The sequence below is a fragment of the Eurosta solidaginis genome, chromosome 4, assembly GCF_040869045.1.
Source record: "Eurosta solidaginis isolate ZX-2024a chromosome 4, ASM4086904v1, whole genome shotgun sequence".
Lineage (NCBI taxonomy): Eukaryota > Metazoa > Arthropoda > Insecta > Diptera > Tephritidae > Eurosta > Eurosta solidaginis.
In genome coordinates this window covers 122578861-122597740 of record NC_090322.1, presented here as the reverse complement: position 1 = coordinate 122597740, position 18880 = coordinate 122578861, and the positions used below count along the sequence as shown (strand labels likewise).

Here is an 18880-nt window from a genome sequence, read left to right as displayed (position 1 = left end):
TCACTTGTTCGTTGATTAGGAAACAATTCGTTTTTGATTTCAGTCCACTCTGCACTCTAAAGCGAAAATCGTAAATTTACTACCAAAATGGTAGGCAACACTTTAACCACTACAAATATGTAATATTAAACATCTTTATTTTTACAAAAATCTTGGTTAATTTTAAGAAAAAATGTGTAATACTTTAGACACTATATGCCTAAAACTGAACGCACCAGTTGCGTATATTTACACCCTAACAGCGCGATTTTAAACACTAAGGTCCTAATTTTTCATGTACATATGCTCGTAGCGAAAAGGTCGCAAGAAGCCATCGAACAATTGAATTTGTCATACACATTGGTGACACCTTCAACCACGGCGTCAAAGATGACTTGATACGAAACTCTCTCATTTTTTGCGCTCTCAAGAGGGATTTATCTCAAATTTGAGCTGGCAACAATCACAGATAAATCCCTTGCGCCAGCTGAAGCGGGTACCAGAAGAAAAAATGTCCCAACTAAAATGAAAAACGGGCCAAAAATTTCGTTATACTTTAGTTTGACCTACAACTGTAGAATAGCGTTCAAAAATTATGTGAAAAAGGATAAAAAATACTTGTTTAAGTATGAATTGAATGTTATATATATATTGAATGATGTTAACTATTATATCATAGGTCGGATTTACTGAAATTTCAAAAGAATATATGGTTTTCACTGTGAGTTAAATGCGTTACAATATTTGACTAATTACTTTAATCAAAATGTAAATTTTACTTAGATTTGTTTATATTTGACTCTAATTAGTCGTATTACTGTAAAATAAGTTTAAAGAAATACATATTTTGCGACTATCATTTTTTTTTTAATTGTTTGAAACTATAATCACCGAAATGTATGTCAAAAATCCCCATATTCAGATCTATTAATTTTTGTTTGGAGTGGCATCACTGACAAATGTTATAAAAAATGTGCATTTTGACAGCGCTCTCTCGAAACAAAGGCTGCAAATCCATTCATTATGGCAAATCATCATCATTTCGGCGATTAAAATTTCAATCATTTAATAAAATGATAGTCGTAAAATATTTATTTCCTTAAAGTTATTTTACAATAATACGACTAGTTAGAGTTAAATATAAACAAATCTAAGTAAAACTAACATTTCGATTAAATTAATTAGTCAAATATTGTAACGCATTTAACTCGCAGTGAAAACCATATATTCTTTTGAAATTTCAGTAAATCGGACCTATGATATAATAGTTAACATTATTTAATCGATAGGGCTTATCCTACATGTCTGGCGTTCCAGGTTCTGTGATCAAAATGGACTGGTTGCATCGGGAGTTCATACTTACAAAACCTGTTTTTAGTGATAACTTTTGAATGGGAAATAATATTTACCCTCCGCCTTCGAACTAATATTATTTACACTAAAACAAGTATTTTTATCCTTTTTCCCATAATTTTTGAACGCTACTCTACAGTTGTAGGTCAAACTAAAGTTTACCAAAATTTTTGGCACGTTTTTCGTTTTGGCTGGCACATTTTTTGTTCTGGCACCCGCTTCAGCTGGCGCGAGGGATTTATCTGGGATTGTTGCCAGCAACAACTAGAAGATAAATGTCTGGTGAGAGCGAAAATATGAGAGCGTAAACAAAAGATTCGTATCAATCTAATCTATGCATTCATCTATGACGGCGTCTTGACTCACAAACATTTCCAATATATTTGTAAAGCGGCCAATAAAAGGTGGAGAATTTTCCATATAATTCAGATGCGGTCTGTAGTTGAATGCTGACTTCAGACCAATCGCCCTTTGCCTGTTGTTCAATGCTCGCAACCTTTCATTTTCACTTTCCCCTTTGTTCCAAAAAGCATCATACCTCGCTAATAAATATCAGAATTGAAAATATTGTAAAGGCAGGTAGAGACAGAAAGAGCGCGTTTATTATTTTCTTAAACTACATACATATGTGTTGTTTTGTTTGTAGCAAAACAATATCAAAGCAAATCACATTTTGGATTTGCATATAATGTATATTTTTAATGAACTTTACTACATATGTACATAAGTACATATGGGTTGCTTTGTACGGAATTGACTGTTTTGATTTTCAGTGGTTCTCGCAAAACAATAACAAAGCAAAAATTCGTGCATTTGCCAAGAGCGAAATGACGCACTCTCTTTGGCTGTGAGTATATTTATCTCTTCACAAACACAAAGTTGTTTTTGTTGTCCCGCTGTAGCTTTGGTTTGGCCACCGAAAAGTCTTATGATTGCATTACTAGGGAGTTTTCATCAACTTTATCCTAAAAATAAAGGGCTTAGTTTGTAAAAATGGAAAAAATAAAAAGCGCTGGGTGTTTATTTGCGCCAATAATTTCTTCTAAAATTGGTTTGGTACTTCTTGAGATTAGCCGTTCCAAACATTTCCCATATAAGCATTTTTATTTAATTAGTATAGAAAGACTGTTCTAATATTGTTTATGTAAGACCACAATGAAAAAAGTTCTAGTTCGGTGATATTTTCCAGAAACTGATCATCTTAATATATAAAAAAACACGTGTCACACAATTGAGGCCAATGGACTCCTAAACTACTGAACCGATTTTGAATTTGTTTTGCACCCCGTGTGTAGTTTGATCTAACTTGAAATACAGGATAGGTGACTGGGTGACTAGGGTCTCGAGATATAGGCCAAAACGTGGACCCGGGTACCCCTAGAGTGTGTTTATAGAATATGGATATCAAATGAAAGCTGTTGATGAGTGCTTTAGTAGAGGGTAATTTTCATACCCCTGGGTGACTAGGGTCTTGATATATAGGCCAAAACGTGGACCCGGGTACCCCTAGAGTGTGTTTATATAATATGGATATCAAATGAAAGCTGTTGATGAGTGCTTTAGTAGAGGGTAATATTCATACCCCTGAGTGACTCGGATCTCGAGATATAGGCCAAAACGTGGACCTGGGTACCCCTAGAATATGTGTATAGAATATGGATATCAAATGAAAGCTGTTGATGAGTGATTTAGTAGAGGGTAATTTTCATACCCCTGGGTGACTAGGGTCTCGAGCTATAGGCCAAAAAGTGGACCCGGGTACCCCTAGAATGTGTTTGTAGAATATTGATATGAAATGAAAGCTGTTGATGAGTGCTTTATTAGAGGGTAATTTTCAAACCCCTGGGTGACTAGGGTGTGGTTATATAATATGAATATCAAATGAAAGCTGTGGAAGAGTGCTTTAGCAGAGGGTAATTTTCATACCCCTGGGTGACTAGGGTCTCGAGATATAGGCCAAAACGTGTGCCAGTGAATGCCTAGAGAGTGTTTATACAATATGGATATCAAATGAACGCTGTTGATGAGTGCTTTAGTACAGAGTAATATATTATCCAGAGACGGACTGGGACTGGGATTAGGACTAGGAATGGGACTGAGACTCGGAATGGGACTGGGACTGGAATAAAATACATACCACCTTCTGGGACAGGCAATAAGGGATGCAGAAGAATGAGAAGAAATTGAGAGAAGAGAAAAGAGAGAAGGAGATTGAGAAAGAGATAGAATGAGACGAAGATGGAGATAGATTAAGCAAAAAAGACGGAGGAAGGAGTGAATAAAAGGATTAGGAAAAAGTGAAGAGGGTGGGAGGGCAGAGTCAGACGGAAAAAGCTTATTAAAATGTATGCAGATTGCCAAATTTAGGGCAGGACAATGTCTGCCGGGTCTTCTAGTAAATACTTAAAAAATAATAAGACTTTATTTTTCGTAAATGCGGTAACTTTTAAATAGAAAAATTTTTGACTGGTACGTTAGAGCTAAATGTGCGGTTGATTTCTTTTTTCCTTAAAATGCTGATAAGCTCTGTTTTTTCAAAAATTCCCTATACACACTTTGCACAAGCTTCGATACTACGGATATTTTAGTGAAGCATTGTAATATGCACATAAAAGTAACAAAAAATCGACCCCAGTTCTTCAGCAATGCATGAAATCTCGTGTATGTGGTTTTTTCGCTCTCCACAATGTAATATGTAAAACTCGAAAATGAGCAAGAAACCGCGAAAATATAAAAATTAAATATTGATTCTCTTTCATATCTCCCGATTCGGGTCACATGTATGTAACGGCCGAATTCCTATAAATGTTGAAAAACGAAGCCAGAACCAGAACCAACACCGAAACAAATAAAAAATCGAAACCGTTGTCTTGATCAGTTTCGTTCCTTGCTTCTTTTATATTGTGACGAATATTAGCAACACTAGTATCCCTTAGTGTAGTCGTCTCTAAGCCGATACTAACCAGCCACTTGTATCTACATAAGCAAATCAATCATTATGTCTACACATTTGTACATACAGCAGCGGAGAGGTACTCACAAAAGTATGCAGTCATCAGCAAAGTAGTTCTCACACATACACATGCATATTTTTTAGATACTCACAAAAGTATGCAATCTTCAGCGAACTAGTAAACTCTAGAAGAAGAAATGCCTAGAAGTATGCTAATAACGAAACCGAAAGGTATAAAACAGCTCAAGCTGAGCAATCATGGAATCAGTTTAATTTAAGCACGCTATTGGTTGCGAAGTATAATAAGTGTTATTGTATTTTAAAGTAGTCTAATAATGACCATTTTGCATAATTGAATATTGGAGTTATTTATTCAACAATTTAGCGATACGAACGTCAGTAGAAGGTGTAAAATAAGCGGAGTTTCACTAAATTCGTTACAATAGTATGTCACTATGACGCTTGTCAACAATTAGAATATCTTTCAATCGATTTTTGCGTGATTTTCCGTGGAGTTAGCATCTTCAAACGTGTAACACACTCCAGAAACTGATGAAAATGTGATATGGGCAAAACACTGTCGCTAGATGGCACAGGGAACGTGATATTTAAAATCTCAGTTTTAGTTACTTTCCCGATTCCCTAGAGGCCCTTTGAAGAAAGCTTACAAATGCAGTAAGCATTTTTTAGAAAAAAAAATTATACAGATGGGCCACGAATCGAGATACTAAGAGATATTGTATGATTTTTCTAGTTATGACGCCTCGTGTGCCACCTAGCGGACATTTTTATTTAAACGGTTTTACTTAGCTTGACTTGAGAGGCTTGCTGGCTGGCTGGCTGGCTGGCCGGCACGAATTTTGTAATTGAAATTTAAGTAACTTTCCGATAAGCTACAAGCTTGAAAATTGGAATATAGTTCAGAACCCGATGACAATGCAATAATAAAAAAACTCCGATAGGTGGCGCCGATTTGATCCATATTTGGAACACATAATATATACATGAATAGAAAGCGACCTGTGAAAAAAATCGCCGCTAGGTGCGCAAAGATCAAGATATTCAAAAAATCGTATTTGTGGTCCGATTTGGCTCATGTTTGGAACACATATTACATACATGAATAGAAAGCGACCTATGATATCCGATTTGGCTCATATTTGGAACAAATATTACATACAGTCCGGTAGAAGTGACATCAAAATATTTTGGAGTTCAAGGAGGGATAAGCATACGTGGCGCAGAGTCGAGTAAACTCTTTGGAAGGATTATGTATTGAGGACTTAGTTTGTAAAAAAAATGTCAGGAAAGATTCCTTGTAATAATGAGTCCTTTAATGAACTAAATAGAATGAGAAATAATAGGCAATTAAATAAAGACTAAAACATTTAAAATAAAATAATAAAAAAAAAAAAATTTTAAGTTAAACGGTTTTAATGAAAACAATATTTACATTAAGTAATAATAATACTAAAATATAGAAAATAATTAGGTAGGTCCTAGGTACAAGTCATCACACTCCTCATTAATCTAGGGCGTTGATCAGACAATTAAATAAAAGCGTTGGGCGCGTGCAATTTCTAAAAATGTGAGGCGTAGCAAAACCTGATTAAGGTTCAGTTGGTCTTATATATGACTATCAATAAAAATTTAACGCGCCCAACGCTTTTATTTAATTGTCTGATCAACGCCCTAGATTGATGAGGAGTGTGATGACTAGTACCTAGGACCTACCTAATTATTTTAAAGCTTTTAGTATTATTATTTATTTATGTATATTTATATTTATTTTAAGTATGAGGGTGTATGTGTATCAGTATTTTAAGATACATCAACAAGTTGGAAATTTAACAATTATATAAACTTAAATCTAATACAATTTTGTTTAAATTAATAGCATGAAATTAAATCAAATAAAATTAAAATTTTACAGTAGGTATTAATTAAATTTATGTATGTTTCAGATAAAATTTTGTTTTAATTGCAAGTTTAAAAGTATAAATATATTGCATATATAGGATTTAGAAACAGTATAGAATAGAACATACACTTAGGGACATGAGCCAGTTAGATTACAATCATACTCACTCCGCAGAACTAAAGTAATTTACCCTTTTGTGATTACACCTACTCATAGCAGCTTTGACATGTTCTGGAATAGAATTCCACAGCCTCACAGCCTTAATGAAGAAAAGTCTTGATGAGCACTGTTGAAGACATGATCCGATTTTCGGATTAAGTCCGCCCCTCCGTCTGGCAACACCCGGCCAGTGCGGCCAAGCGCAGGCAGTGCAGCTCAGCTGTGGCTTGCCAACCACCTCCGCGCTCTCTATTTTTATACTCAGTTGAGCAGAGCTCACAGAGTATATTAAGTTTGATTGGATAACGGTTGGTTGTACATATATAAAGGAATCGAGATAGATATAGACTTCCATATATCAAAATAATCAGGATCGAAAAAAAATTTGATTGAGCCATGTCCGTCCGTCCGTCCGTCCGTCCGTCCGTTAACACGATAACTTGAGTAAATTTTGAGGTATCTTGATGAAATTTGATATGTAGAGCACTCATCTCAGATCGCTATTTAAAATGAACGATATCGGACTATAACCACGCCCACTTTTTCGATATCGAAAATTTCGAAAAACCGAAAAAGTGCGATAATTCATTACAAAAGACCGATAAAGCGACGAAACTTGGTAGATGAGTTGAACTTATGACGCAAAATAGAAAATTAGTAAAATTTTGGACAATGGGCGTGGCACCGCCCACTTTTAAAAGAAGGTAATTTAAAAGTTTTGCAAGCTGTAATTTGGCAGTCGTTGAAGATATCATGATGAAATTTGGCAGAACGTTACTCTTATTACTATATGTACGCTTAATAAAAATTATCAAAATCGGAGAAGGAGCACGCCCACTTTTAAAAAAAAATTTTTTTTAAAGTAACATTTTAACAAAAAATTTAATATCTTTACAGTATATAAGTAAATTTAGTCAAGATTCAACTCCAGTAATGATATGGTGCAACAAAATACAAAAATAAAAGAAAATTTAAAAATGGGCGTGGCTCCGCCCTTTTTCATTTAATTTGTCTAGGATACTTTTAACGCCATAAGTCGAACAAAAATTAAACAATCCTTTTGAAATTTGGTAGGGGCATAGATTTTATGGCGTTAACTTCTGTTAAATTAACGTTCTGTGAAAATGGGCGAAATCGGTTGATGTCACGCCCAGTTTTTATACACAGTCGTCCGTCTGTCCTTCCGCATGGCCGTTAACACGATAACTTGAGCAAAAATCGATATATCTTTACTAAACTCAGTTCACGTACTTATCTGAACTCACTTTATCTTCGTATGAAAAATGAACGAAATCCGACTATGACCACGCCCACTTTTTCGATATCGAAAGTTACGAAAAATGAAAAAATGCCATAATTCTATACCAAATACGAAAAAAGGGATGAAATATGGTAAGGTAATTGGATTGTTTTATTGACGCGAAATATAACTTTAGAAAAAACTTTATAAAATGGTTGTGACACCTACCATAATAAGTAGAAGAAAATGAAAAAGTTCTGCAGAGCGAAATAAAAAACCCTTAAAATCTTGGCAGGTATTACATATATAAATAAATTAGCGGTATCCAACAGATGACGTTCTGGGTCACCCTGGTCCACATTTTGGTCGATATCTCGAAAACGCCTTCACATATACAACTACCACCACTCCCTTTTAAAACTCTCATTAATACCTTTAATTTGATACCCATATCGTACAAACTCATTCTAGAGTCACCCCTGGTCCACCTTTATGGCGATATTTCGAAAAGGCGAACACCTATAGAACGAAGGTCCACTCCCTTTTAAAAATACTCATTAACACCTTTCATTTGATACCCATATCGTACAAACAAAGTCTAGAGTCACACCTGGTCCATCTTTATGGCGATATCTCGAAAAGGCGTCCACCTATAGAACTAAGGCCCACTCCCTCTTAAAATACTCATTAACTCCTTTCGTTTGATACCCATATTGCACAAACGAATTCTAGAGTCACCCCTGGCCCACCTTTATGGCGATATCTCGAAACGGCGTCCACCTATGCAACTAAGGATTACTCCCTTTTAAAATACTCATTAACACCTTTCATTTGATACCCATATCGTACAAACGCATTCTAGAGTCACACCTGGTCCACGTGTTTACACTGTGTCGTGGGGTGCGCGCATTTGTTTATACGTTTTATTTCGTTTTCTTTCTTTTTGAACACTAACAAAATGCAATGTTCAGCTTGTAACACCAAAATCGACCGCACCAAGGTGGCTAAAGTCGCGTGTGTAGATTGTGGTGGCTTTTTTCATGCTTCTTGTGCCGCTGATCTCGATTTTATGAAATTGAACAATGTAAAGCATAGATGTGAGCCGTGCATTGTTCTGCGCCGTAAATCGCTACATCAACAGCCATTACCTGGTGCTGCATCTGGGCTCTGTTCGGGTGATATAGCGGACGCATCTGCTGCGTCCGGATCGAGCGGTGCGACCACAAAATCGGCAACAACAGCACTTAGCAAACCAAAAATAACCACCAACAGCAGCCAAAAACAGCAAACACACAAGATACCCAGCAATAACCGTGACAATATACGTTCAAGTGCAAGTGAACGAAGCAATATCGTAAATAACAACAACACAAACGCATACGAAACGGAATCAATCCAGCCGTCACAGCAAATACATATTGATGGCGACATAAATACAAAGGAAATAACTTTGCAGTTGCTTTATGACGAAATTGTGAGTCTAAAGAAAGTGAATACCGAGTTTCTAAACACGGTGAAACAACTCAAAGAGGAAAATCACAAACTGAGCGACAGAGTATCGAGGCTTGAAAGTGTATTAAATTGGCGTGAACAACAACTACTAAGCAGTGCAGTCGATATTATTGGTGTACCAGCGCTAACAAGTGATAATGCGAATGAATGCACAAAGCAAATTTTAGGCGCTGCTTTGAACTTATCTGTTTCTCCAGAAGAGATAAGCAAGTGCTACATCAAAAAATTCAAGCAAACAAACGTGCTCCGTATTCATTTTGCCTCTACTGAGTTGAAGAGTAAAGTTATGTCCCAAAAACGGAGAGAAAAGGGGAAATTAACTTCTCAGCTTTTTGGTGATGGACAGAAAAGCACCAATATTTACATAAACGATAGTCTCACTAGCTACAACAGAGCGCTGCTTACAGTAGCGAAGAAAACAAAAAAAGCACAAAATTATAAGTACCTGTGGATAAATCATGGTAGAATAATGATGAAAAACACTGATAATAGCGACGTTGTTATTCTTAGTACTTTTGACGATTTGTCAAAAGTAACGTAGTTTTCTAATTATTATTTAATACTTGCATATTTCAAATGGCTTTCTCAAATATTTTATATATAAACAACCTCGCTATAATCAGCCCTATTAATGATCTTGATTTGATGTATAATTCTACGGATTCGTTTGTTGCTATTCATCAAAACATACGTAGCCTTCGGCAAAATTTTGATTTATTGTTATGCAATCTAGAGATGTTTAAAAACTATCCCGACGTAATACTTTTGTCTGAAATCTGGATATACTCCCACGAAATTCATGATTTCACTATACCTGGTTATAATTTTTTCGCGAACACTAATGACAGTTATTCTGCAGGTTGTGTTGGAGTTTTTGTTCGGGATATGTATGAGTGTGATTATTTTGAATGCAATCTCACAAGTGCTGACATCCTAAAGGTTTCAATAAGTATTTCCGGTGCAGTCTTTACTTTTATATGTGTTTACAGGCTACATGCGATACCTGTTCAGATATTTGTGGAAGAGTTCTCAAATCTTCTCCGTAGTGAAAATTCAGCCAATATTGTCATCTTAGGTGACTTTAATTTAGATATTCTTAACGCTAATCCTACCATAGATAGTTTCCTAAATCTAATGGCTGGTCATGGTTTAACATCGTATTTAAATGAACCAACTCGTAGTATGTCTGGAAGCTGCTTGGATCACGTTTTCTGTCGTGTTAGTAATCATTTTCTCAGTAGTTTGCGTAGCCTAAATCTTGATGTCGGAATAACAGATCACACTATGACTGGTGTACTACTAAGCAAGGCCTGTGCAAAAAACAATAATAAAAAGGTTAGTTCTTGTTTAACGCAAATAAATTTTGACGCTCTAAACGAACTATTGCGATTTGAGTCATGGGATGAATGTTACTCTGAAAAAGACGTATCCAAGGCATTTAATATTTTTCTGAACATTTTTAACAGACACATTAAGTCTGCTAGCTTTTCTTTTATCCCTCGCAGATCTGATTATAAGTTAAAACCATGGATTAGCAAAAAGTTGCTCAAAAAAATTCATCTAAAAAACAAGCTTGGAAAAAAGTGTAAAAACCACCCATCAAACGCAAATCTTCGCAGCAGGTATATGAAATTATGTAGAGAACTGAAAAAAGAAGTACACGTGGAGCGTGATAATTTCTATCGAAATAAGTTTAGGTCTTCCTATGGCAATCCAAAGAAGGAATGGAATATTATTAACGGTCTTCTGAATCGCAGTTGTAAAGCTAATAATACATCAATTGTTTTATGTGATGGTAGCGTGAGCTTTTCTGATCCTCCAATAGTGGCAAACCTTTTCAATGATCACTTTCTATCAATAGGGCAATCACCTGTTTTCGAATCCTCCGCTCTGATACCTGAGTTCTCGAATTCGGGAAATAGTTTTTTTTCGAGCCATTTACTGGCATTGAAGTTTTAAAAACAATTAATTCTCTGAATAACTCTAGATCATGTGGTTGTGATGGAATTTCGAATCAGACTCTTAAATATGTGGCACTAAATTTAGTTGATATCCTAACGCATTTGTTTAATATGAGTATTTTAGGTGGATCATTTCCTTTAGACTTAAAATGCGCTATTGCCATTCCTTTATTTAAAAAGGGTGACAAAACGGATATAAATAACTACAGGCCTATTTCATTACTGTTTTCAATTTCAAAAATTTTTGAAAAACTGGTTAAAGGTCGAATCCTATCATTTCTTGACAATAATAACTATTTCAGCTCAATGCAATTCGGGTTCAGATATGGGCGGTCAACAGAAGATGCCCTGCTGGACTTTTGTTCTCACATATATAGGGAACTAGACAATAAAAAGAATTGTGCTGGACTGTTCGTTGATATCACTAAAGCATTTGACATGGTTGATCATCAAATTTTATTAGACAAATTGTATTTTGCGGGCTTCCGTGGTTTTATATATAATTGGTTTAAATCTTATTTGTCAGGAAGAATTCAAAAAGTAAAAGTTGGAAGTAGTATAAGTAACCCAGTTACAATTAGCTTAGGTGTACCTCAAGGATCTGTCTTAGGTCCTATTCTATTTTTGATTTACCTTAATTCAATATTCTCGCTGCCATTGTATGGGAAAGTAACAGCCTTCGCTGACGACCTTGCTATCGCCTATGGCTCATCGACCTATCTGGATTTAGTAGCAGGAATCAATAACGATGTACATTTGCTAAGAGTGTGGTTTGCAGCACATAAGCTCTGTGTCAGCAAGAAAACGAAGTTGATGTATTTCAATTTGCATCCAAAATCCTCACCTGACATAGCCATTGTATTCCATGCTACTGACTGCAAACGTTTTGTACTAAATAATTTTCTGTTCTGTGCATCGTTTAAAGCTGAAGTAAATTGTTCCGATAAGTGCTTCACTATTGAAAAAGTAAGCGACTTCCAATATCTTGGTGTTATTGTTGACCAAAACTTGAGTTGGTCTACGCATATTTCTCGTTTGAAGTCCTACTTGCGATCTTCCGTTCGTTATTTTTACAATTTAAGAAAAGTTTGTTCAAACGAAACACTTAAATCTATTTACTACGCTTTAGTCCACTCCAAGCTCCAATATGGTATAACCTGTTGGGGTGGCGCTGCAGGTAATAAAATCCAGCAGCTTCTAACTATTCAAAAATGGGTCATAAGAAAAATATGTAATGTTGATCGTTTTCACCACTCTATGGAGTTGTTTAGGGATCTGAAAGTTCTTCCTGTTAAGCATATGTACTACTATAAAACGTTAAAGATATTTTTCATTCGCTGTGGGTATTTACATAGCCTGGTATCGGATAGTTATAACTTGAGGCAAAACTCATATGGACTTGTGTATGTCCCGACCTCTCGAACAACCAGCTTCAACAACTTCTTTACTATCGTTTCTTGTAAAGCTTTTAATGCGTTGCCTGCATGTATACGTGTCACTAGAAATCTGAATGAGTTTTTGGGAAAGGTTAAATCTTTTCTACTAGAGAAATCACACGAAGACATCAAAATTTTGCTGAACCATAGCACTTAAAAAAGTATATGTACATATTGTATTAATATATTTTATTACTCATTATTTTTAATCAAACTTCACCCCACGCACTATTTTACATGTTTTTGAATTCAATTTTATTCGGAGATGGCATTCGATACTAAAATACATATATTTTTACAGAATGCCTTACTTTTCTTTCTGTAATTATGGTTAATTTAATTTAAGTCGCTATTGTAACATATATGCTGTTTTGAAAGAAAATGAATAAAAAATGAAATGAAAATGAAATGAAATGAAAAAATCTTTATGGCGATATCTCGAAAAGGCGTCCACCTATAGAACTAAGGCCCACTCCCTCTTAAAATACTCATTAACTCCTTTCGTTTGATACCCATATTGCACAAACGAATTCTAGAGTCACCCCTGGTCCACCTTTATGGCGATATCTCGAAAAGGGGTCCACCTATAAAATTAAGCCCCACGCCCTTTTAAAATAATCATTAACACCTTTCATTTGATACCCATATCATACAAACAAATTCTAAAGTCACCCCTGGTCCACCTTTATGGCGATATCTCGAAAAGGCGAACACCTATAAAACGAAGGCCCACTCCCTTTTAAAATACTCATTAACACATTTCGTTTGATGCCCATATTGTGCAAACAAATTCTAGGGTCACCCCTGGTCCACCTTTATGGCGATATCTCGAAACGGCGTCCACCTATGGAACTAAGGATTACTCCCTTTTAAAATGCTCATTAACACCTTTCATTTGATTCCCATATCGTACAAACGCATTCTAGAGTCACCCCTGGTCCATCTTTACGGCGATATCTCGAAAAGGCGTCCATCTATAGAACTTTGGTCCACGCCCTTTTAAAATACTCATTAATACATTTCATTTGATACCCATATCGTACAAACGCATTCTAGAATCAACCCTGATCCACCTTTATGGCTATATCCCTAAATGGCGTCCACCTTTATTGCGATACCTCGAAAATGCGTCCACCTATAGAACTATGGCCCACTCCCTCATAAAATACTCTTTAATGCCTTTCATTTGATACACATGTCATACACATTCCAGGGTTTCCCTCGGTTCATTTTCCTACATGGTTATTTTCCCTTATGTTGTCACCATAGCTCTCAACTGAGTATGTAATGTTCGGTTACACCCGAACTTTACCTTCCTTACTGGTTTAGTTTATCATTAACTACCCGCTTTTACGCATCGACCGTGCCCGCATCATTCGTGCAGTTTACTCGCCCGCCCGCCGTCGCGCAACTTTGATTTATTTCTCGTTTTTTTAACTACATTTTTTATAGTGGATGTAATTAAGTGAAATAAATGAAATCTATTATACATAATTAACTATTCTTGCCCTCTCATTACAAACATTGTGCTGTGCTAGTTAGAGCATTTACACAAGGTCCTTTTGTGCCAAAAAAGGTTACCAGCAGAAAAAGGAAAAAAAAGTTAAAAATAAAAAGCAACACAAATTTTTTACAAAAATTAAAAACTTTTTTATATAAATACGTAACAAAATAACGCGATCGGCACGGGTCTAATAAAAACATAAAGTGAGAACCCAAAAGTGTTACAAACAAAAAATTAAAATAAATTGAACAAATATACATATATATGCACAAAAGCAAAATTAAGGTGTTGAAAAAAAAATTAAAAAAAGGCAATTGAAATTTTATTGCGAAAACAAAAAACAAAACCAAAATCCAACATAAAGGAAGAAAGGAAAAAATAGAATTTTATTAAACAAAAAAGATTTTTACAAACAAACAAAGCTTTATAAGTGCTACGTTAGGGTGGTGAAAAACGAGAAAAAAAGAGAGAAAAAAAAGTAAGAAGTTCTTTGGGAAAAATTTTTATAAATTTTTGTTTTTCACGCAAAACGAAAAATCAGCATACAAAAAGTTGGAAAAAGTTGTGCAAACAACTTTGTGAAAAAAATAACTTTGCGAAAAAGAAAAATTTTCAAAAAAAAGGCAAAAAATATAAATACAAAAAAAAAGAAGATAACATTGGAAAAAATTTTAGAAAAAAGAAAAAATATATTTGTGGAAATTTACATGTACATACATACACTAAAACAACCCAACAACAAGGAGGAAAAAAATATCAACGAGGAACTTCTACAAAAAAGGACACACACACAAAACCAAAAAAAAATGTCAGAGTGAGTACTTGGTTTGCCCAACTATATATCCACATATATTTTCCCTCCGTCTAAAGTACGGACCCAAATTCTAAAAATCCCAAAATTTATATACCCTTCCGATCTAAAGATCCGGACCCTGGGTATATAACCCACATCAAAAAGCCTAAACGGTAAAATATTTCATTGGCTTACTCACTGTTACCAACAGGTACAGTCCCATCAAAAAACCCATATAAATTTTTCAACAAATAAATTTGCATTCCCGTACCAACGGAAAATTCATTACCCCGTTCTATGTATATACCCAAAAAGTTCGTTGCGCTAAATATCGACTTGATTATAAAAATATATACGTATATATGTAATATATGTATATACCCACTTAGTTCGGTAATATCACCCGAGCTACATATTTTTCCAGCGTGAAATTCACCGCTGCCCAATTTACCCTTATATACATATATTACATAAAACATATTTTACAAAAAACCCATAGCAACAAACTTTGCCAAAATTTTGTCACTTTTCCTAAAGTTTATTTTACCGGTGCACCCAAGATTAGTTTTGCATACAAATCTACAAGCATATGCACCCATAAAACCCACACGCACTTGTATATCTTTTTGCACAAGCCAAAAACCCACCCTCAACAAAGTAATTGCATTATCATATGTAACTAAATAATAGAAGGAAGCAACAAAAAGACCATCGATCACATCTTTGCATGCATTTACTTTGTCGGTAGATCAAGTGCATTGGCACGGCAAACAAAAGGTTGTTGGTACACCACAGTTTACCGGCAAATATATTTTACCCACTTATATATATACATACATACGTACTATATACCCACATTACTTGTGCTCAGACGCGCTGAGACAAGTACATATAACAAAGCAAAAAGCCGGTACACATTAGGCCAGTCTCAAAAAATAAAAAAACCCAATGAACACCAATATAATATTTATATTATTATATACCCACATTACTTGTACTCAGAAGTGCTGAGACAAGCCCCTATGAAAACCAAGCGTACATTAGGCTGGTTTAAAAAAAAAACTTTTTTTTTTTCCCTTTTGACAAAATTTTTTTTCGACCTTCACAGCTTAATAAAAGCTCCCATTTCTTGGTAAACTACACTAAATTATAATGCCAAAAACAAACGAAACCCAAAAATTGACCACTGCAGACCAATGCCTGCAGGAATTTATATATGACGGTAACCAATTAGAGGTTTACTGCTCAAGATGGTCACCCTCCTAAGCTACCGATTTATCAGAGTGTATGCTTAAGGTCAAATTAGAAGACCTTGATAAAATATGGGCAAAGGTGCTAGAGTCCCATCGCTAAATGCATGGAAACCTATCAAACATGCAAATCTGAAATTATGGAAGCCTTACAAACTTTCAACACTGCTAGCACCAACCAACAACAAATATCCGCCCACCCAATAAATGACTCAAACTCAAATGGTTGTTATTTGAAAGTACCAGCATGTGACACCGAAGTCTTTCATGGTGGATACGAAGACTGGCCATCCTTCAGAGATATGTTCACGGCAGTCTATAAAAACTACCCTAAATTATCACCCGCTCAAAAATTATACCACCTACGCCTGAAAACAAAAGGACAAGCTGGACTTATTGTAAAACAATACCCACTGAGCGATAATAATTTCGAGCTTGCCTGGGAAGCGCTCAGATCTAGGTACGAAAACAAAAGGATACTCGTCGACAACCAATTGAAGACACTGTTCAACCTGCCCACAATATTCGCTGAAAACGAAGAACAAATACAGAAGATGCAGACAACAATCAACAACTGCATGTCAACCCTTAACACCTAAGGAATCCCGAAAACGGACTGTGACCCAATCCTCGTTTATCTCTGCTCATCCAAGCTGCCAAGTGAAAGCCTTTCACTATGGGAACAATCCCTCAGCTCCCGAAAAGAACTCCCACTTTGGGATGATATGAATAAATATTTGACCAGCAGATACGAGGTAGTAGAGAGAATCAGTTCCTATAGACGAGGCAAGGCGAAACCCCAATTTTCGATTTTTACACCACGAACGGTGAATCAAAACTCGACCCAACCCAAAAATAATAAAACCCATGCATATCACACCGAGTTCAATAAAAGGGCTTCGTGTAGATTATCCAATCAATACCACGTAGTCATATCTTGCGTTAGGTTTAGAAATTTATCGATATCAGACCGAATCAAATTTGTGAGAGAAAATAGTTATTGCGAAAACTGTTTGTCTACGTCACACCCCAAGAACGAATGTAAAAGTAGTTTCACGTGCGTTTATTGCCAAAAGCGTCATCATTCACTACTGCATTTGCAGCCCAAACCCCAACCATCACAACCAAACCCCAGAGCTCAAAATGCCCAAGCCAGCACCCCTAGGACAACGGACGACGAGCGAGCCTCAACATCGAAAGCCGCCGCAAGAGCCACCTCCTCCCAACAGTCTCAAGACAAAAACCCGGTTTCTTCACTCTTCTCGAGTAATCATGGAACCACCCTACTACCCACAGCAATAGTATCAGTATACTTTGCAGGCGAATTTCATAAAATTCGTGCCCTAATAGACCAAGGGTCACAAAAAACTTTTGTATCATCCCGTATACAAAAGGTGCTTGGTCTACCCACAAAAGAGTCTCTCCACCAGATATCTCGAATGGGTGGAACGGTTGCGAAAAATGCCAATAAAGTCTGCCAGATAACCTTCTGTTCAGCAGACTTAACCCAAATGATAGACGCACAAGCAATAATTTTGCCGAAACTAACGAAGTTCTTGCCCACAGTCAGAGTTTCAAGCATCGATCCCGAAGAACTGTCCCATTTACCGTTAGCCGATCCACAGTATTCGATACCATCGAAAATCGATGTGGTAATCGGCAGCGATATCACCCCGAAAATCCTCACCGAAGGGCTCAAACGTAGTGTGAGTGGAACATTACTTGCCCAAAACACAATATTTGGATGGATATTAAGCGGCCCTGTAGCTGAAAAGGTATCAACCTTCAGCACTCATGTCACGGAATGCACCGATGACCCCATCAATCAACTTTTGAGACAATTTTGGGAACAGGAAGAAGTTCACCAAACCCAACAACGATCAGCAGATGATGAATACTGCGAAGCCCTCTACCGGACAACCACAATTCGTGAGGAAGATGGACGCTACAGAGTCAAACTACCCTTCAAATCGGAATTTCCAGCCAATCTGGCACTCGGTCATTCACGAACCGCAGCACAACAGCAGTATGTATATCAGCATCGAACGCACGCTCGAAAGAAAACCCGAATTAAGAGACAAATATTTTGAAGTCCTTAATGAATATTTAACCATGGATCACATGGAACCCGCCTCCCAACAAGAGATAATTAGAGATGGTAAATATCTATCGTTTTATCTACCCCATCATGCTGTCATAAAACCCGACAGCAAAACCACAAAAGTGCGAGTCGTCTTCAACGCATCAAAAATGTCGCATTCTGGCAACTCGTTGAACGACGTGCTACAGGCCCCATACTACAAAATGACTTAATGCTCGTCATACTTAAATGGCGACTTTATAAGTTTGTTTTCAACGGCGATATTGAGAAAATGTATCGCCAAATACTCATCCATGAAGAAGATAAAGATTTTCATCGAATCGTTTTTCGGAAACACCCAACTCCGCCGATACAAGATTTTCGACTAAAAACAGTTACCTTTGGTGTAAATTGCGCGCCATATTTGGCGATTCGAACCCTACACCAACTCGCCCACGACTGTCAAGACGAATATCCGCTCGCTCAAAATATTTTATTGAATGAAACTTATGTTGACGATATTTTGTCCGGCGGTCATAATATACAGCCCACTTTGAACGCTATGACTCAAGTTATCGGAGCCTTAAAATTGGCAGGGTTCCCTTTGAGGAAGATGTCGGCAAATCACCCTGAAATTTTAAAACCCGTTCCCGACCCTGATTTGCTAGACGTCGACTTCCTTAAATTCCATGATTCGAGTTCCACAAAAACCCTTGGAATTCAGTGGAACGCCCTAACC

General features: G+C 36.3%; 1 protein-coding gene across 1 annotated transcript in view; it reads left to right on the top strand.

The window, feature by feature from the left end:
- The window catches only part of LOC137248160 (uncharacterized), a 427220-nt gene extending 408570 nt beyond the window's left edge, over positions 1–18650 (top strand). Inside the window, exon 5 of the mRNA XM_067779021.1 lies at positions 14053–18650. The gene's annotated coding sequence lies outside the window, so the exon portion shown is untranslated. The remainder of the gene's footprint in view (positions 1–14052) is intronic.
- Positions 18651–18880: the final 230 nt, after the last annotated feature.